The following is a 21,084-nucleotide window of genomic DNA, read 5'->3' as shown; positions in this document are numbered from 1 at the left end:
ACATGTACTATTGTTCTCCTTGTCTTTAATTTAAATATGATTTCTCTTAAATAAAAGAATTCAGGAAAGAGGGACTGGAAGGAAGCCACTAAGAGGAAGAAAGCTCCTGTCTCCTTTCTCCTGTTTGTCCAGACTTTGCATCTCAGTCCATGTCTCGGGAACTGTGGGGAAAGTTACCATCTTTGACTTGAAAGTTTATCTTAGACCAGACTTGCAAGGATCAAAACATTCAGCAGCCTGCCAGATGTCCAATTCAATAGTGGTCACTGATGCAATTACAGTCAATCCTCATTATTTAAGGATTCCCTGTTTACAAATTTACCAACTTATTAAAATTTATGTGTAAACCCCAAATCAATACTTATAGCACTTTGATGGTCATTCATGAACATGTGAACAGCAGCAAGAAATTTGAGTCACCCACATACATCCCCAGCTGGGGTTAACCAGGGGAAGTTTCGGCTCCCCTGCTATAAACAAATGTCCTTTTTGCAATCTATTGATTGCAATATTGTCACATTTTTTGTATATTTGTGCATTGTGTTCAGTTTGCCATTTATTTATTTATTTTTTGAGATAGAGTCTCACTTTGTTGGACAGGCTAGAATGAGTGCCCTGGCATCAGCCTAGCTCACAGCAACCTCAGACTCCTGGGCTCAGGCGATCCTCCTGTCTCAGCCTCCCGAGTAGCTGGGACTACAGGCATGTGCCACCATGCCCGGCTAATTTTTTGTATGTATATTTTTAGTTGTCCAATTAATTTCTTTCTATTTTTAGTAGAGACGGGGTCTTGCTCAAGCTGGTTTTGAACTCCTGCCCTCAAGCAATCCGCCCGCCTCGGCCTCCCAGAGTGCTAGGATTACAGGCAAGTTTGCCATTTAAAACGGTCCCCAGGCCCGGCGCGGTGGCTCACACCTGTAACCCTAGCACTCTGGGAGGCCGAGGTGGGCGGATTGCTTGAGGTCAGGAGTTTGAAACCAGTCTGAGCAAGAGCGAGACCCCGTCTCTACTATAAATAGAAAGAAATTAATTGGCCAAATAATATATATACAAAAAATTAGCCGGGCATGGTAGCACATGCCTGTAGTCCCAGCTACTCGGGAGGCTGAGGCAGGAGGATTGCTTGAGCCCAGGAGTTTGAGGTTGCTGTGAGCTAGGCTGACGCCAGGACACTCACTCTAGCCTGGGCAACAAAGTGAGACTCTGTCTCAAAAAAAATAAAAAAAAATAAAATAAAAAATAAAACGGTCCCCAAGAATAGTATTGCAAGTGCTGTCTGTTGTTTCCAAGCATAAGAAGGCTGTGATGTATCTTAAGAGGGTAAGCTCGATTCAGGCGTTATAATGCTGTTGGCTGTAAATTCAATGTTAATGAATCAACAACATATATTAAACAAGGTGTCTTCAAACAGAAACACACATACAACACAGGTATGTATTGATTGGTGGACGAAAACGTTGTGACCCAAAACTCAAAGGGACCTAACCCTGTATCTCCAGTGCCATCAGTGGTCTGGTATTCAGCAAGTCAGTGTTTATGGCAATTTAAAGGAACACAGCACACCGGGCATGGTGGCTGATGCCTGTAATCCTAGCACTCTGGGAGGCCAAGGAGGGAGGATCACTTGAGGCCAGGAGTTCAAAACCTGCCTGAGTAACATAGCAAGACCCCATCTCTACAAAAAATAGAAAAATTAGCCAGACATAATGGTATGCACCTATCCTCAGGAGGCTGAGGCAGGAGGATCACTTGAGCCCAGAAGTTTGAGGTTACAGTGAGCTATGATGATGCCACTCTACTCCAGCCTGAGTGACAGAGTGAAACTCTATTAAAATTTAAAAAAATAAATAAAAAAAAAATAGAACATAGCTGTCGCAAATAGTAAAAGTTGACTGTAAATGTTTTTAAGTATATGAATTCTGAGTTACGCTCTTTTGATACAACTTGCCGTATGTCTGCCACTCTGGGCCTGTCCCTCTCCTCCTATCCTCTCTTTTGAATTGACAGTTGCTAGCTGGTGACATTCAGCAGACATGCTCAGAAAAGACAAGAGGAGACCAGTTCTCAACGCTCTTCAGTAAGAAAGCATCCCTACCTGTTCTAGATTGTTCGGGGGAGGGGTTGTGTTGGTCAGGCACAGGCATCAGCATGTGGACTAAGGAACAGAAATTAAACCCCTAATTGGGCACCAAGTGCCAACCTCCTGTTAGCAAAAGAAAGAAAATGCTGCACCCTTTCCCCGTTTCCCCGCACATGGAATCCAGCACAGAAGATAGCCAGACAACAACAAATGAAGCGGGGAACCTTTATTAGCTACCTGGCATGAAAGAACACTTGCCTCAGAAGACGGAGACCTATGACCCTATTTCTTGAGTCACTCATCTGGCACCTCCCCTGCCCCGAGGAAAGGTCAGGGGATGTGGAGTCACAGAGACATCTACTAAAAGCCTGTCTGCCTCACTCACTGGCTGTGCAAACCTCAGCCTCAGTTTCCTCGCTTGTAAATTGAGGGCTAATAGTACCTATTTCAAGGGGACAGTGAAGGATTGAGAGAAATCAGTGCCTGTTGCAATCCCTGGTCCACACGGGGTTGTTCGATAAGGTTCTTTGATGTTGCTGTCTTTTTTCACTAGTGCACGTTTATTTGTGACTACTGTCTCTTTAGGGTTTTTTTTAATTTTCTTTCTTTCTTTCTTTCTTTCTTTCTTTCTTTCTTTCTTTCTTTCTTTCTTTCTTTCTTGCTTGCTTGCTTTCTTGCTTTCTTTCTTTCCTTTTCATCCTTTCTTCCTTTCTTTCTTTCTTTCTGATAGAGTCTCGCTTTGTTGCCCAGGCTAGCGTGAGTGCCATGACGTCTGCCTAGCTCACAGCACCCTCAAACTCCTGGGCTCAAACAATCCTTCTGCCTCAGCCTCCTGAGTAGCTGGGACTACAGACATGCGCCACCATGCCCGGCTAATTTTTTCTATATATACCAGTTGGCCAATTAACTTCTTTCTATTTATAGTAGAGACAGGGTCTCGCTCAGGCTGGTTTCGAACTCCTGACCTCAAGCAATCCGCCCACCTCGGCCTCCCAGAGTGCTATGTGACCATTGTCTCTTGGTAACCTTTTCCCCTGGAGAAGAAAGGACCCTGTGTCAAACTTGCAGTCCTGTAGCAAGGTTGGTTGTGTGCCTCCTGCTTATCAAGCTCCATGTGACGTGGGAGAAGCAGAAATGTAGAGCTCCTACAGCCTTGTTCTGAAGGAACTGTCTCCAGTGTTGATAATAGTATCCTCATATCTTAAATATTATATTTTAAACAATAATATTTTAGTGTCCTGTAGATCCCAAATGCATAAAATAGGGTGATCGGAGACTTAAAGAATCAGGTCTGGCACTATAAAAATTCCACAGAAGATATTATTTGTGCCTTGGTGAGGGTAGGAAAATCAGAGAAAGCTTCCTGGAGGAAGTGATGCTCCGTCTAGGCCTTGTTAATAAAATTCACAGACATACACAGAGGGTGGGAAGGGGGCAGATGGGAGAAAAAGTGAGTAGCTTGGTTGTGGCAGGAGGATTTATCTGAGCGCTGAGGGCCCTAATGGAAATCACATAGTGAAAACAGATTGGTTAAATATCTGTCAACAGCTCTTCATCTCTCATGCAAAATCCAGTCTTGCTTCTTCCCTTTTCTTTTCTTTTATGAAGCTGGAGAAATTTTTTAATTGATTTTCTAATGTATATAAATACTGAATATTCAATTAGCAAATTTTAAAAATTCAGACAAACAAAAATAAAATTAAAACCACTAACATTCCCATCCCCTATTAGTATTTTGGTGACAGCCTGGGGTGTTGGCTCACACCTATAATCCTAGACCAGCCTGAGCAAAACCAAGACCCCATCAGGCATGGTGGTGCATACCTCTAGTCCTAGCTACTTAGGAAACTGAGGCAGAAGGATGGTTTGAGCCCAGGAGTTCAACGTTGCAATGAGTTATGATGATGCACGGCACTCTACCAAGGAGACAGAGAAACTCTGTCTCAAAAGAAAATAAATAAATTGGTGAATCTCTTTCTAGAATACTCTGCAAGTATTGTGTTTGCATGTGTGTGAGACAGAGAGAGAGAGAAGTACTGACCATGGTATTTACAAACTTAGATCATACTGCACATGTTTTATAGCGAATTTTCTGTCACTTGGTTAACATGTTGCAAACATGTTATTAAGGTCAATAAACATGGAGCTCTATTATTATCTTTAACAACTACATAGTACTCCATAGAATGAATATATAACAATATATTAAATCCTTCCTTTCTGGAAGAACTTGTTATGTGTCTGTGTGTTTTAAAGATTGTTCTAATTATTATAAAATAAATACTTGGTCAGATAGAACATTTGGAAAATACAGAAACAAAGAGGTTTTCTATTTCAATTTTCTTATTTAAAAAATTCTGAATCAACATGAATTATCTAGAATAACAAGGAACTGATTTTACTTACATCCAAGAAATTTCAGTCTTGATAGTAATGCCTATTTGATAATGAGCAAAACCAGGGCTATTTTCCTGATAGCTAACTCCATCCTCCTCTTCTTTCTCATGAAGAAAATTCCAGATACCATAATGCTGACTACCAGAGAACTGCATTACGTAGGACTGAATTTGTCTTAGGATACATGTTTTTTTTTAAGTCATGAGAAACTAAAAGAAAAATAAAATTACTCCTAATCCCAAAACCTACTGTTAACATTTTGGTGTGTTTCCCTGCAGCCTTTTTCTATGCATACTTAGTAGCCTATTTTTACTCGACTGGGACAATAGTATAAACATAATTTTATATCCTACTTATTTCAATCATAATGTAAACATCTTCCATTTATAAACTTTTCATAGACATTTTAATGGCTGCATAATATTCCATTGAGCAGTATGTAATTGTTTACATAATGCTACCCCTATGTTCAAACACTTAGGTTGTTTCAACTTTTTCTACATTACACATAAAGTCTTGATCTGGGTACACATGAATTGGAGTCTGCATTTTGAATTATTTCCTTATGGGAGATTCCCAGAAGTGGAATGACTAGCTCTCAGGCAATGAACATTTTTCAGGCCTGTGATACATATTGCCAAATTGCTTTCCCAAAAGGGTTGTACCATTTCACACTCCCACTAGCGGTGTTGCTCATTCCATTTCTAATGGTATCATGTGACTGAAATGGCCAATAGCAAGGTTTAAATAAACTATGATACATCTAGCCAGTGAATTATATAGCCCATGAATTTGATTATGGGGCCTGTGTAACAGCATGGAAAAATAGTTATGCTGCAATGTTAAGCAGAAAAAGCAGAAAACAGAATTGAATATAATTGCCACCACATAAAAAAAAATAATAATAATAAGTCTGACTAAGGATGAGAACTGGAAAAAACACCCAGAAAACACTGACATATAGGGTTAAGTGTGGCAAGGTGATGACTGCAAGATTTATCACTGTCCCTCTGGTTATAATTATTTTCATTCTCTGTGTTAATTTCACCTTATGTTGCTATAGCACCATTCCATATTTCAAAAACTTCACATACCAGCAAAATATTCAAGCTATAAAACTGCACAGTACAGGGTTTCTCCAAAGCTGCTCCTGCAGGATTCTAGCATTTCCAAAGCCGGCCCAACTATTTTTGCAGCTAAAGGATCATGGTGGTCTTTTCCAAATTCCCAGAAATAATTAACTCAATGAATGGAATTTTCTCAAATGTAAATTCTCCCATGATTTTTTTTTTTCCCCCTCAAACCTCTGGCAACTGCCACCACTCTTCTGCTAGCAGATGACAAAGATGAAGACTTCACAAATAGTAACAGAATACCACTGAAACAGCTGGTCACATTCTACGGATCCTGCGCTTTTGTGGTTGTACTATTCTACCACAGCATGGGAGACAGGCATATTTGCTGCTAGCAAAACTGTTCCAAGTCCTGCGATGGAGTGAATAGCGATAGGTTACGACGATCCCCCAAGAGCGCTGTGATGTCAGTTACTGAAAGTCACCAGCTGTGAAGACTTGAGCAAAACTGAGCTCTGACCTCTCGGGCCTCCTGCCTGTTCTGGGTGGGAGACACACAGCAGATGACATCACCCAGGGCGGATGGGGGCTGTTTCCCAAAACTAACAGGAGAAGCAACAGTGTTCTTAAGCAGCCCTATCCCCGGTGCCTCATTTGATGCCTCCCCTGCATCTCGTCTCTTCCCTATTCTGTTTGTCTTCTGCAGTGACTTCAAGTATAGCCACCTAAAATCGTTCTACTTCAAGTATGATCCAGGGACCAGTAGCCTCAGCACACCCTGGGGGCTTGCGAGAAGTTCAGAGTGCCAGGCTCCACCCCAGGCCCGTGGAATCAGAGTCTGCATTTTAACAAGATCCTCAGATCATCCTCATGCACACTTATATTTGAGAAGCCCTGGACTAAGCCACTCCAGGTGACAGGCTATCCTTCTCAAACACTCCCAGCAGTTCCCCATTGCCTGGAGGAAACCATCCAGATTTAGTGATCTGGTCCCAGCCTACCGATCCCTCCTCTTCCAGGTTAAACCTCACATACTCAACATTCCCCAAATGCACTAGGCTTTCTCAAGCCCAACAAAGCACACTTGCAGATACAGTTCCGTCTGCAAGAATGCCTTTCCATGACTGGGGAAATCACATTCAGCCTTCAAAACCTAGTCCAAGTCTTCCTTTTTTTTTTTTTTTTTTTGAGACATAGTCTCGCTTTGTTGCCCAGGCTAGAGTCAGTGCCGTGGCATCAGCCTAGCTCACAGCAACCTCAAACTCCTGGGCTCAAGCAATCCTACTGCCTCAGACTCCCGAGTAGCTGGAACTACAGGCATGTGCCACCATGCCCGGCTAATTTTTTCTATATATATTAGTTGACCAATTAATTTCTTTCTATTTATAGTAGAGATGGGGTCTCGCTCAGGCTGGTTTCGAACTCCTGACTTGGAGCAATCCGCCCGCCTCGGCCTCCCAGAGTGCTAGGATTACAGACGTGAGCCACCGCGCCTGGCCAGCCTAGCCCAGGTCTTCCTCCAGGAAGTCTTCTTGGACTCCTCTTTCCAATGCACTCTCCACTTCTTCCTCTGAGCTCTATGATCTCATATTTTCAGTGACCCTCATATTTTCATAGGTACATGCCTGTATATCCTACTAGGTGGCAATTTTCTTGTGGGTACCTCTGTAAATAATTAGGCCACGTTTGCTAAATGGAAATGAATGAATCAACGAATGAATGAATGAATGAATGCTACTTCTGGCTCTCTCACATAATCACTGATGTGAGTTTCCTCTTTAAAATATGTCCTGAACGTTGTAAAAATCAAGTCAGTTCGTGTATGGAAAAGTGATTAGTAAACCACAAAGATTTCCAAGATTCAGATAAACCCAGTGCTCCCCAAGGGCCATCCCTGGCTCTGCCCAGGGTCAGCTTCATGATAATGACCCAAAGGGATGTTGATACATACAGATTCCTAGGCCCTGCCTGCAGAGATTCTGATTGGGGAGGAATTCTGCATTTTTACACGTCTTTCAGGTAGTTTCAGTGGGAAACCAGATGTGGGAACAGCTGACTGTGAGGCTCATCTCCCACTCCCTGCCCAGGGAGGCCCGGTGCAGATTCAAGGAGGTCCCCACTCCCAAGGCTGTGCAAGTGCAGGACTGGCCTCCTGAGAGGAAGGGCCCCCTTAAAGCCTGTGCACCCGGCTGGGCGCACTCTGGGAGGCCGAGGCTGGAGGATCCTTTGAGCTCAAGAGTTCAAGATCAGCCTGAGCAAGAGCGAGACCCCGTCTTTACTAAAAAAAAAAGAAAATATATTAAAAAAAAAAAAAAACCTGTGCACCCTAGGAGTCCCCCGTCCCAGACCACCCAGCAGAGCAGCCCTCCATCGCAGGTGGCCTGCTGTGCCCACCCCTCGGGAGGAGCTGGCCTGAGCCTGCTGCACAGAGAGCTCTAGGGCCTCAGCCACAGGCAGACCCAGGTGAGCTAAGGACAGGGTGCCCACACAACCTTGAAATTCCAGGCCCAACCACTGCAGCCCCATTAACGGTCTATTTTCCCGTCCATGGGGAAGAAGCAGACGGATCCTAACCTCACGCCCCACAAAGTCTCACCACCACAGGGCGCCGCGGCCTTTGAAGAGCCCGGGGCCTGGCACCTGAGCGAGCAAGACTTTCCTCCGTTGCTTAGACCCCAGCTGCCAGCCCTGAGCATGCCAGACTCCTGGTGGTCAGCACCCCCTCGGGCTCACAGGGACTGTCCCTAGGCTGCCACACGTGCCAGGAGGTGACAGCCCACTCTCCCAGGCTGCTCGCCACCCTTCCGACCTCCTCCAGGGAGCAGAGCTGCCTCCTCCCGCCCTCCTTCCTTTCTCAGGAGCTGGCCTGCACGTGCGCCTGGCCGTGTCGGGCTCTGCGGAAGGGACGTCGCAAGTGTATTTCTTTCTTATCCCCATTTCGGCTTCCCAAGGTAGCTAGGGCATCGCTATGCCACAGACGGAGAAACGAAGGCTCCAAGGGATGCGGGAATATGTCCCAAATCACAGAGCAAGTCAATGACAGAGCTGGCACTTAAGCCCCAAAGCTCCTCCTGTACCTCCTCTTGCCTCTCTGAACTTATGTATAGACACATATATTTTATATTTTGTATTTTCAAACCTCTTCGTCTGTTTTCCTGGAGCATCTGTAGGTAACACTAATCAGCAGCTTGAGTTCCAGAAATTTCCCCTGATGGTATTTTCCCATTCTAAGGCTGGGTTTTTAAGGGGTTGAGGGTACATGTGTGTGTTTGTGTGTATGTGTGTATACTATGGACCTCTTTTCAAAATAATGTATTTACATGCATGCAATAAAATATATCAGATAAATCCAATTATCAAAATATTCAAACCCAAATTTATGACATAGTAGTGTAGGCTTCTTTATTAAAGTGTTAAATATCAAGATCTGATGGTAAGTCTAATTTCTTAGTAAAAATGAGCGTAAAGCCTGGGCACGGTGGCTCACGCCTTTAACCCTAGCACTCTGGGAGGCCGAGGCGGGAGGATCACTCAAGATCAGGAGTTCAAAACCATCCTGAGCAAGAGCGAGATCCATCTCTACTAAAAATAGAAAGAATTAATTGGCCAACTAAAAATATATAGAAAAAATTAGCCAGGCATGGTGGTGCATGCCTGTAGTCCTAGCTACTCGGGAGGCTGAGGCAGCAGGATTGCTTGAGCCCAGGAGTCTGAGGTTGCTGTGAGCTAGGCTGACAACATGGCACTCTAGCCCAGGCAACAGAGTGAGACTCTGTCTCAAAAAAAAAAAAAAAAAAAAAAAAATGAACATAAAAAATTTGAGAAATCTACAATTACTGTCATTTGATATGAAAATACCAGTTATTTCCATGATCAACACACATACACACATTTACAAACAACTGTCACACATCAGCTGAGGCCACATGGAATGGAATCTACTGCCCTCAGGAGAATGAATGGCCACACAGAGTGGGCTGCCGTGGTACGGCAGAGGTCCTACCCACTGACATGTCCTTCAGGCTTTTGTGTTTAATGTGCCTACATATAAATTCTCACAGGGGCCTCCAGGAATGCCTAGAAAGAGGGTAGTATGACTCCTCTTGAAAAAGTAGACAACCAAGATTCTCATTCAAGGTCACAGCTAGTGAAAGAAGGAACCAATGAATCCACAGACCTCGCCTGCCTGTCCCATACCCCATGCCAGGCACCTGCTAGGCGGGGACTGAACAGCCCCTAATCAGCCCAGAGCTGGAGAGGACAGCCATTATCTTGGTCATAGAAGAGACCAGTGGGTTTGGGTGGAGAGGGGGAGAATGTGTGTGTAAGTGTTGCTGTGTTGTGTGTTCCAATTCCCGCACAAATTTTGAGACTGCCAGAGTTGCCCAAGCAATCCTACATCATGTGCATGCCCAAGAAATACTAATTTCCAAAAGCAGATGGAATGGGAATGAATCACAAAGCAATCCAAGGCGTGGCAATGGAAGACAGGAATCAGACTCAGAGAACGGGCTGTCTTGGGCGGTAGGGGTCAGAGGACAGAGGGTGAGGGCAGATGGCGGGGCTCCTCAGAAGGCAGAGAAAGGGGTTTGGAATATTTGTGACTTGTAGAAAATGGGGAACCACCAAAAGTTTTGTAGGAGAGGAGAGACCCACTGAGCACTCTGCTTCAAGGTCACAGAGCTCAGCTCAGGGCAAGGTACACTTCCTGGGGTCAATACCACACAGGTCTTGTCTAGCGTGAGCAGTGGTGAGTGGAGAGAGAAAGAAGATGGAGCTCCCATTTCCAGAGACATAATCCCCACAGTGACAAATACTGCGACAGAAATGAGCTCCAAGAAGGCTTATTGGAGGCAGCAGAACTGAATGAAGGGCTGGATGACAAAGAGAGGTGACAGACACAGGGAGGGGGGCTTCAAGGGCACTCATAGCAACAGAGAATCTTTGGAGAGGAGGGACAGCAAATGTGAGTAGGGCAGGGCACGGACACTCCCACCCGCCTCCTAGTCCAGCCTGCACGTTTCCGCACTCTGCGCCCCAAGAGGGTGACATTTATGGGCTACATCAGTGACAACATTGGTCCTGGCTTCTGGCCGGGTTCAGCCTATGGGAGGCGCTGGCAGGAGATGGGAGGAGAGGAGAGAGGTTGGCAGTAAGGACCCCCTGCTCTGCCCCTCCCCTTCCTCTCCGCCCTTCAAGCCTGGGGTGAAGACAAAGTACTCCCTGTCACTAGTCCCAAAGTCCTGCCCTAATGCTTTTTGGTTTCCCCAAACCCCACCTACCTATTTGTTAAGCATTGCCTTATTAAATACTCCCAAATGGACACTCTGTGTCTTGCTGGGACAGGGACTGATGCAGCGGGCAAGGAGGGAGTTTCCATTATCCAAGTACACCATGGGAATCACCTACTCCAGGGAGGAGCAGGGACAGTCCCTGTGAGTGTACAGCACTCTACAGTTAGCAAAGCTCTTTATTCACAGCTCACAACTGCACTGTAAGCGTCAGGAAGGTTGGAAGCCACCAATTCCATCTTATAGATGTAGTCGCAGAGAGTATTGCAGACTTGGCCAAGAGGCACGGCTACCAGTCAGTGAGACAGCCAGCGCCTGCAGCCTGATTTTTCACTTGTTAATCCAGTCCCATTCTACCAATGCAATTCTACGTAGGCCTGGAATGGTGTAAGAAATTCAAGAGGCCTTTTTTTTTTTTTTTTGAGACAGAGTCTCGCTTTGTTGCCCAGGCTAGAGTGAGTGCCATGGCGTCAGCCTAGCTCACAGCAACCTCAAACTCTTGGGCTCAAGCAATCCTTCTGCCTCAGCCTCCCGAGTAGCTGGGACTACAGGCATGCGCCACCATGCCCGGCTAATTTTTTCTATATATTAGTTGGCCAATTAATTTCTTTCTGTTTTACAATAGAGTCAGGGTTCGCTCTTGCTCAGGCTGGTTTTGAACTCCTGACTTCGAGCAATCTGCCCGCCTCAGCCCCCCAGAGTGCTAGGATTACAGGCGTGAGCCACCGCGCCCGGCCTCAAGAGGCCTTTTACATGCACATACACATGCCTTCCACAGAAATCAGTGATTCATTCAACAAACATTTATGGAGCTCTGACCGGGCTTAGGGACCTGTATTAGCAACTGACGGATGAAAAAAGATTAGATATGGGGAGACGGCGAATGAGTCAGAAGAAGGCTGGCAGCGCGGGGTGGCAGAGGAGAACACTGACCCCACGGTCAGCAGTCCTGGCTCCCAGGCCCGGGCTGTGACATGTGGCTCTGAGCTCTTGCAGAACACCTGGAGAAGTCAACCACTCTGGGTTTAGACGAAATAGTCAAGTCAATGTCAGATGCAACTGCGAAGATGAAATCCCCTCCCCAGCTCTGGACTTCTTAGACTCTTCGTCAGCCGGGCCTTGCTCATCTCTCCAGCCTTGACCGCTGGAGGCTGCGTGCCTCCCGTCCCGCTACCCTGACGTTAGGAGCTACCTAAAGCTCCCCATCAGCTGCACTTCCTCTTACCTCCAAGACTTTGCACTAGCCGTTCCCTGTGCCTGGAAGGCTTTTCCTTACTCTTAGCTCTACAGTTGACCCTTGAACAATGTGGGGGCTAGCAGCGCCCACCCTTCCCCAACCCTGGCAGTCAAAGCTCCACATATGGCCAGGCACCGTGGCTCACGCCTGTAATCCTAGCACTCTGGGAGGCCGAGGCATGAGGATTGCTTGAGCTCAGGAGTTGGAGACCAGCCTGAGCAAGAGCGAGACACTGTCTCTACTAATAATAGAAAGAAATTATCGGCTGGGCGCAGTGCCTCATGCCTGTAATCCCAGCACTCTGGGAGGCCGAGGCGGGTGGATTGCTCGAGGCCAGGAGTTCGAAACCAGCCTGACCAAGAGTGAGACCCTGTCTCTACTATAAATGGAAAGAAATTAATTGGCCAACTAATATATATAGAAAAAATTAGCCGGGCATGGTGGCGCATGCCTGTAGTCCCAGCTACTCGGGAGGCTGAGGCAGTAGGATCGCTTGAGCCCAGGAGTTTGAGGTTGCTGTGAGCTAGGCTGATGCCAAGGCGCTCACTCTAGCCTGGGCAACAAAGCGAGACTCTGTCTCAAAAAAATAAATAAATAAAAGAGTATAAGATTTTAAAAATAAAAAAATTTAAAAAAAAAAGAAAGAAATTATCTGGACAACAAAAAATATACAGAAAAATTTAGCCAGGCATGGTGGCACATGCCTATAGTCCCAGCTACTTGGGAGGCTGAGGCAGGAGAATTGCTTGAGCCCAGGAGTTTGAGGTTGCTGTGAGCTAGGCTGACTCCACGGCACTCTAGCCAGGGCAACAGAGTAAGACTCCATCTCAAAAAAAAGAAAAAACTCCACATATGACTTTTGACTCCCCCAAAACTTAACTACTAATAGCCTATTATTGACTGGAACCCTTGCTGATAACATAAAGTTGATTAACATGTATTTTGTATATTATATGAATTATATACTATATTCTTACAACAAAGAAAGCTAGAGAAAGGCCAGGCGCGGTGGCTCACGCCTGTAATCCTAGCTCTCTGGGAGGCCGAGGAGGGCGGATTGCTCGAGGTCAGGAGTTCGAAACCAGCCTGAGCAAAAGCGAGACCCCATCTCTACTATAAATAGAAACAAATTAATTGGCCAACTAATATATATAGAAAAAAAATTAGCCAGGCATAGTGGCGCATGCCTGTAGTCCCAGCTACTTGGGAGGCTGAGGCAGGAGGATTGCTTGAGCCCAGGAGTTTGAGGTTGCTGTGAGCTAGGCTGACACCACAGCACTCACTCTAGCCTGGGCAACAAAGTGAGACTCTGTCTCAAAAAAAAAAAAGAAAGCTAGCAAAAAGAAAATGTTGTTAAGAATATTATAAGAAAGAGAAAATACACTTACTATTCAATAAGTGGAAATGGGTCATCATAAAAGTCTTCATCCTTGTCCTCACATAGAGCAGGCTGAGAGGAGGAGGGATTGGTCTTGCTGTCTCAGAGGTGGGAGAGTCAGAAGAAAATCCAAGTATAAGTGGACCCACACAATTCAAACCTGTGCTGTTCAAGGGTCAACTATACTTTCTTCGCCTGGAAAATGCTTACCCAACCTTCAACATTCAATTCAGGCTAGTTATGGGACCCTCAGTAGTAATTAGCACAATACCAGGCACAGAGAAAGGCCCCCAACTTTGGGGGATTAATAATAAAAATAAAATAGCTAGCATATAGTGAGTATATTCTATGTCCATGGGATAATAATAAAAATATCAAATAAACTTTGGGGGGACTAGGAAGTTGAATGTCACTGAAGAGTGAGAGGGTAGATGGATGGGTGGATGGGTGAATGGATGGATGAATAGATGAATGAATTGAGGATGGGTGAAAACAGTAGGTAGATGGGTGGGGAATTGGATGGATGGACAGCTTTATGAACGGGTAGTTGGATGGATGGGATGACTTACATTGATCAGAAGGGATGTGGGGACCCAATCCCAGGGTAGTAAGAAAGGACAGGAATCTGTCTGATGAGATTGGGACTATGGAGCCTGGTCTTAAAGGAACATTAGGAATTCTGCCAGCAAATGTTAAGTTTTGCTCATGGACAAGTAACCATTAGCATGGAGCCCTCAGTAAATTCCATTCTGCCTTTCCACAAATCCCTGATGAGAGTGCCAGCCAAAAAGTCTGTGGCTCACTGACTCACCAACAGGACTTAACATGACGGAAGTCCATTAGAGTTAGCTCAAGATATAGAGTCTTTGGGCTTATGGGAGCTGACAAAAACATCTCTATTTATGATTCCTAAGACAGTACAACAATGAAGAAATAGATGGAAGAAGAGGGAGGGGTGTGTGCCCTGCCATTAAAACAAGGAGGAAACTCCTCTCTTAGGGTCAGAGCCTCAGAGTGCAGGCTCTGCGTGCAAAACACACAGCCCTAAACCAGCCTGCTGCCCACGGGGGTCTCTCAGCCCGCTCCCCCTACAATGGACTCTCTTGAATCTCAAAGTGTTCTGACAGCTGTGTCCCAGATCGCACTGCTCCTTGGAAACTTGTGGTTCCCATTACGTGTCCCCAACACACAGTCCTCCCCGTCCCCTCTCCTCATAGAGGGTGCTCGTGACTCGTGGAATCTGTGCCTTCCAAAGCTTCCAGAGGGCTACAGAGAGCCCTCTGGCTACCAGACCAAGGCCGCATAGTCCAGGAAAAGCCCCATGGCGAGTTATTACTAGGGTGGGGCTGAATTTCCTTTGGAACCAAAGATGAAACATTAGCCAGAGTCTGCTTTCTCTGATAGCTTCTACTGCGATGGAATTCTTCTTCTTCTTCTTCTTCTTTTAAGTACAAGACTTACTTTCCTTTTAAAGTTACTGGAAGAAAGAATTCAGAGCAAGCATAGGAAAATGGTGAGAAGGCTTCAGAAGTACTTTAGCCTTGACAAAGTCCTTCACCTTCACAAGGTGTTCGTTTTGATCTCCACAACATCCCTCTCAGGAGGGTCCCTACTTTGGCCGCACAATCGAATCGCCTGGACAGTTTTAGAAACCCTGATTTTTAAAGCCAGACCCCAGAACAATGACTTGAGGATCTCAGGGACGCAAGGCAGGGGTCAGAGCCTCAGATGATTCCAATGTCAGCCCAGGCAAGAACAAGCGCTCCAAGCTCTTAGCCCCATTTTGCTAAGGCAGGAGGCTTGGGATGGGTGCAATAGGTTGGTTCCAGGTCTCAAGACTACGGAGATGAATTGCAAAACCAGGTCCTCTGTTCACTTTCTTCCAGATGTGGCTTCTATGGACATGTGATAAAAATAGTAACTAACAGGAACATCAGTCTCCTCTATCTGAGTGGGATACATTTCAAGACCCCCCAGTAGATGTCTGAAATCATGGAAAGTGCCAAACCCTACATACACTATGGTTTTGTTTGTTTGCTTGTTTTGAGACAGAGTCTTGCTTTGTTGCCCAGGCTACAGTGAGTGCTGTGGCGTCAGCCTAGCTCACAGCAACCTCAAACTCCTGGGATCAAGCAATCCTACTGCCTCAGCCTCCTAAGTAGCTGGGACTACAGGCATGTGCCACCATGCCCAGCTAATTTTTTTTCTATATATATTAGTTGGCCAATTAATTTGTTTCTATTTATAGTAGAGACGGGGGTCTCGCTCTTGCTCAGGCTGGTTTTGAACTCCTGACCTGGAGCAATCCGCCCGCCTCGGCCTCCCAGAGTGCTGGGATTATAGGCGTGAGCCACCGCGCCCGGCCACACTATGGTTTTTGATCTAGTAACTGAGGCAGTTACTAAGTGACTAACAGGCGAGTAGCCTAAACTGTGTGGATACAACAGACAATAATTCACATCCTGGGTGGGATGGAGAGGGTTGGCTTGAGATTTCATCATGCTACTCCACATGATGCACAATTTAAAGCTTATAAATTGTTTATTTCTGGAATTTTCCATTTAATATTGTCATACTGCAGCTGACCATGGGTAACCGAAACCATGGAAAGAGAAACCACAGATGGTGGGGTGGGCTGCTCTATTAATCTCTTATTACATGTGAACACTCTGGTAAGCACTTTACATGTTAATTCATTCCCCCCCCTCCCAGCCTAACATTCAAGTAATTACTGCTTTTTTTTTTTAGACAAGGTCTCATTCTGTTGCCCAGCCTGGAATGCAGTGGTGCAGTCATAGCTCACTGCAGCCTCAAAATCCTGGATTCAAGGGATACTCCTATGTCAGCCTCCTTAGTAGCTCGGAATACAGGCATGTACTACCACTCCCAGCTAATTTTTCTATTTTTTGTGGAGACAAGGTCTCACTATGTTGCCCAGGCTGGTCTCCAACTCCTGGCCTCAAGCGATCCTTCCCACCTCAGCCTCCCAAAGTGCTGGGATTACAATTATGAGCCACCATGCCCAGCCCTCCCCAAAGTGTTGGGATTACAGGCATGAGCCATCAGGTCCACTGCTGTTTTCTCCAATTTACAGATAAAGAAACAGACACAGAGAGTTTCAGGCCTGTACCAAACTTCACAGTGGAGCTGCTATTCGAACCTGGCCATCTGACTCTAGAGGTTACTCTCTCAATGACTGCACTAGACAGTATCGCTTTGGCATCTCGCTGTTCATCAGCCTTGTGTGCTGGTGCCTTAGGCAAGAGGTAGAGAGAAAGCCAATCACTGGGCTCAATTTCTGACTCTGCCATTTACTCTGTCGACTTTGAGCAAGGTACTAATTCTCTGTGTCTTAGTTTCTTCATCTGTAAAATGGGGATGATATTCATGGTATTCGTTTGTCATAATTAAAAGATGTACTACATATGAAAAATATTTCTCATCCATACATGTGAAACATTTAGAGCAGTGTCAGGCGTGCGGCAAATGCTAAAAAATGTTAGCTATTGGCCGGGCGCTGTGGCTCACGCCTGTAATCCTAGCTCTTGGGAGGCCGAGGCGGGCGGATTGCTCAAGGTCAGGAGTTCAAAACCAGCCTGAGCAAGAGCGAGACCCCGTCTTTACTATAAATAGAAAGAAATTAATTGGCCAACTGATATGTATATAAAAAAAAAAATTAGCCGGGCATGGTGGCACATGCCTGTAGTCCCAGCTACTCGGGAGGCTGAGGCAGAAGGATCACTCAAGCCCAGGAGATTGAGGTTGCTGTGAGCTAGGCTAACGCCACGGCACTCACTCTAGCCTGGACAACAAAGTGAGACTCTGTCTCAAAAAAAAAAAAAAAAAAAATGTTAGCTATTATGATCAGGTTATTGCAGGACCGCTGGACATCCTCCCTTTATCAGATAGAGGGAATACACTGAGAATAATCTTGGGATTGCATTGTTCTTTTCTGAGCTTAAACTAAAAAGCACTGGGTTCTATTTTCTAGCTGACATGACCAACCTCTGGTTGTCCTTTCAAGGGTCTCCTTGGACCAGCAGGAAGCGTCCATGTTCCCCAGGACTTTGCCCTAAGCCTTTGTCTCTCACTCTACGTCGCCTCCCCTAGATCCCATATCCTCCCATGCCCATCCTCATACTAATAATGCCCAGATCCTTGTCTTCAGCCCACATTTCCCTTCTGAGCTCCAAACTTTTACATCCAACCACCACTTGAATAAGAGCACCACACACTCTATCATGTTCCCAAATCTTTGTTATATGCCATCTCTCTCAAAAAATTGGACCACCAACCGCCTCTTTGTTCAAGCCAGGAATGACTATGTCTTCTTCAAATCTATCAGTTCCATCCCCTCCTACAACCGACAGCTTCTACCAGTTTACTCCTTCCTCTTTACCACTGCCCAAATCATGGCTTTACCACCTTACCTTTACACACTGGAATGTTCTCCCAACAGCCCCACTGCCTTCAGTCTCTCCTCACCCGCTTAATGCTATGACTGGTTGCTCTAAAACACTCCTAAAATGATCTTGAATGGCTACCAGAAGGACGGTGTCCAAAACCCTCACCTGGCTTTCAAGGGATGTTAAACCTTCTTGGATATAAAGAACTTAAGTTCTTTGGTCAACAGCCAAGAAGAGACACTGGATCAGTCTTTTATTTATTTTGTGTGTGTGTGTGAGACAGAGTTGCCCTGAGTAGAGTGCCGTGGCGTCAGCCTAGCTCACAGCAACCTCTAACTCCTGGGCTCAAGCGATCCTTCTGCCTCACCCTCCAAAGTAGCTGGGACTACAGGTGCCCGCCACTATGCCTGGCTAATTTTTTCTATTTTTAGTAGAGATGGGGTTTTGCTCTTGCTCAGGCTGGTCTTGAATTCCTGAGCTCAAGTGATCCTCCCACCTTGACCTCCCAGAGTGCTAGGATTACAAGCGTGAGCCACTGCACCCGGCCTGGACCAGAGTCTTAATACAAGAGGGTGGGGCCATTCCTAGGAAGAGGGACCTGGGCATAAATGGAGATGTTAACAACTTCTTTTTTTTTTTTTGAGACAGAGTCTCACTTCGTTGCGCAGGCTAGAGTGAGTGCCGTGGCATCAGCCTGGCTCACAGCAAGCTCAAACTCCTGGGCTCAAGCGATCCTTCTGCCTCAGCCTCCCGAGTAGCTGGGACTACAGGCATGTGCCACCATGCCCAGGTGATTTTTTCTATATATTTTTAGTTGCTCACTTAATTTCTTTCTATTTTTAGTAGAGATGGGGTCTTGCTCTTGCTCAGGCTGGTCTCGAACTCCTGACCTTGAGCGATCCACCTGCCTCAGCCTCCCAGAGAGCTAGGATTACAGATGTGACCCACCACGCCCAGCGCGTTAACAACTTCTTATCTGCACTAGAGTTCTGAGGACCACCTTCTCTATGGAAGCTCTTCCCCCTTCACTCTGTAAACACTGGCTAAACCCCTGCACTGCGATACCCAGTTACTCATTAACTCTGTGCATTTCCCGCTAGGCTGACTGACTCACCACGGCGTCCACCAGCACCGCCTCTCCCGATCCTGGCCTGGCCCGGAGTGGACACTACGTGCTCAGTGATGCTTGTTGAATGGATATTTATGGATAAAAGAAGAACTCTTGCAAATACAGAAACCCACTGTTGTTCAAGTGGAGGGTTCCCAGGAACCTTTTACTCCCATCTTTGAAACTATTTGCCAAGTTTTCTAAACTAAATCAATTATCCCTGAAGTATGTCAAGTTCATGAAATTTCTATTGGAATTTGTCAATTCTGGGCTATGGGATCACACACAAGTCTTTTTTTTTTTTTTTTTTTAAGGACAGTTTCTTGCTCTGTCACTCAGGCTGGAATGCAGTGGCACACTCAAACTCCTGGGCTCAAGCAATCCACCTGCCCCAGCCTCCTGAGTAGCTGGAACTACAGCTGCACACCACCACACCTCACTAATTTCTTTATTTTTCGTAGAGACAGGAGTATCACTATGTTACCCAGGCTGGTCTTGAACTCACGGCCTTAAGTGATCCTTCCCCCTCCTAAAGTGCTGGGATTACAGGTGGCGCCCAGCCCACACACACACATCTTCATACAGACCTGTAAGTCCTGATTCCAGGTGCAAGTTGTTACAGCTTCTGGGAGACCATGTGCCCACAGCTTCAACTTTCTGTTTTTAAGAGTTGTCCTTTAGTATCAGAACAAAGACACCGTAATGATATATTATATACAATAAACCATAAAAATAATCATAGTAAAAATAGGCTGTAAGAAAGTCTATAAATTTTCTGGTTGCCATCAAATACTACCATGAAAGTCATAGAGTCAGGAAGATGAAAGTTCCTTCATCAGCAGTTTGGCTGGTGGTTTAGGCATGTGTGTTTTTGAGGGGTGTTTTTAGTGTCTTTATTCTACCATGTTTTTGCCTATTTCAACAACATTAAGATACCTGATCTATATAATTGGATCTGTAATATTCTGCTTACCTACCCTTGCCCAAACCCCAGTTGAGACAACTGCTACTCGAAAGTGAACAATTCAAGAGACTGTAAATGGTTCGTATCCCTGGAGTCTCTTCAGGTGGCTGTCATATCACACAGAGCACCAGCAAGCTCATAACTCAGTGAGGATGCTTTAATTCACCATTTAAATGCATCTGTGCCTGAAACAACCACATGAAAAAACCCTCCTATTTCTTTGGCAATAGTTCTACTTGGGGGGTACTCTTCATTTTAATATTTCTTCCAGTTTTATCTCGTAACTCCTTTCAAGTTTACCATTGGAGAAAAAAGAAAGTGCCTATTGAAAGGCTGAGTCACTTATATTTATCGTCCAATATGACCTTTAACTCATTCCTTTTCATTTTCCCTTGACTGTTAAGGAGCTCAGTTCTAAGTTTTGTGCATTATTTGCAATAGATATCCTTACCCTGTGTATATGAATCAACCAACTTTCCTACATTACATGGCTCTGGATCTGTCTTCCTTATTTTGATCAGTCTACTTTATGCAACCTCAAATCTCTTTTGGGAAAAAAAGCAAAAACTAAATTAGTGATGGGTAAAAGATGAGCTATACCCCAACACTTTCCTTAGATGTAATTACATGTACCTTTTAAATTCAATAGAAGATTCAACATTAATTGCTGACTTAAAGCACCTGAAACTTGCAAAGGGTCAAGTTTTACTCACACTAGAGGTATGACCTTCTACAAACACTCCCTCCCTCAAAACTTTATAGAGCTAGGGCACAGTGCCCTAGTAGGAACTTTGCAAATATTTTTTGAATAAATGAAGGCATAAACAAACATCAGCTTTCAAGGTCATCAAAAAGACCCCACTTAGAAAATTTTGAAGGATAAAATACCTTTTACTAAGATAATAATGATCATGGTAGTGATGATGATGATGGTAGATTGCGTACATTGCAGACTTACCATACCAGCTCTCTGTAAAACACCGTGTAGAACAGCATATTATTAATCCTTAAAACCACAACATGAAGCCTGTATTATTATACCCATTTCACTGATAAAGAAATAGAGGCTTAGAGCAGCTAAACATAGCTAGAAATTTCTGGAGCTTGGGCTCTGGTCTGTTTGACTCTACAGTCCATGGTCTTTATCACC

Source organism: Microcebus murinus, chromosome 12 (genome assembly GCF_040939455.1).
Source record: "Microcebus murinus isolate Inina chromosome 12, M.murinus_Inina_mat1.0, whole genome shotgun sequence".
In the NCBI taxonomy this organism is placed as follows: domain Eukaryota; kingdom Metazoa; phylum Chordata; class Mammalia; order Primates; family Cheirogaleidae; genus Microcebus; species Microcebus murinus.
Note: the sequence above shows the minus strand (reverse complement) of the source record.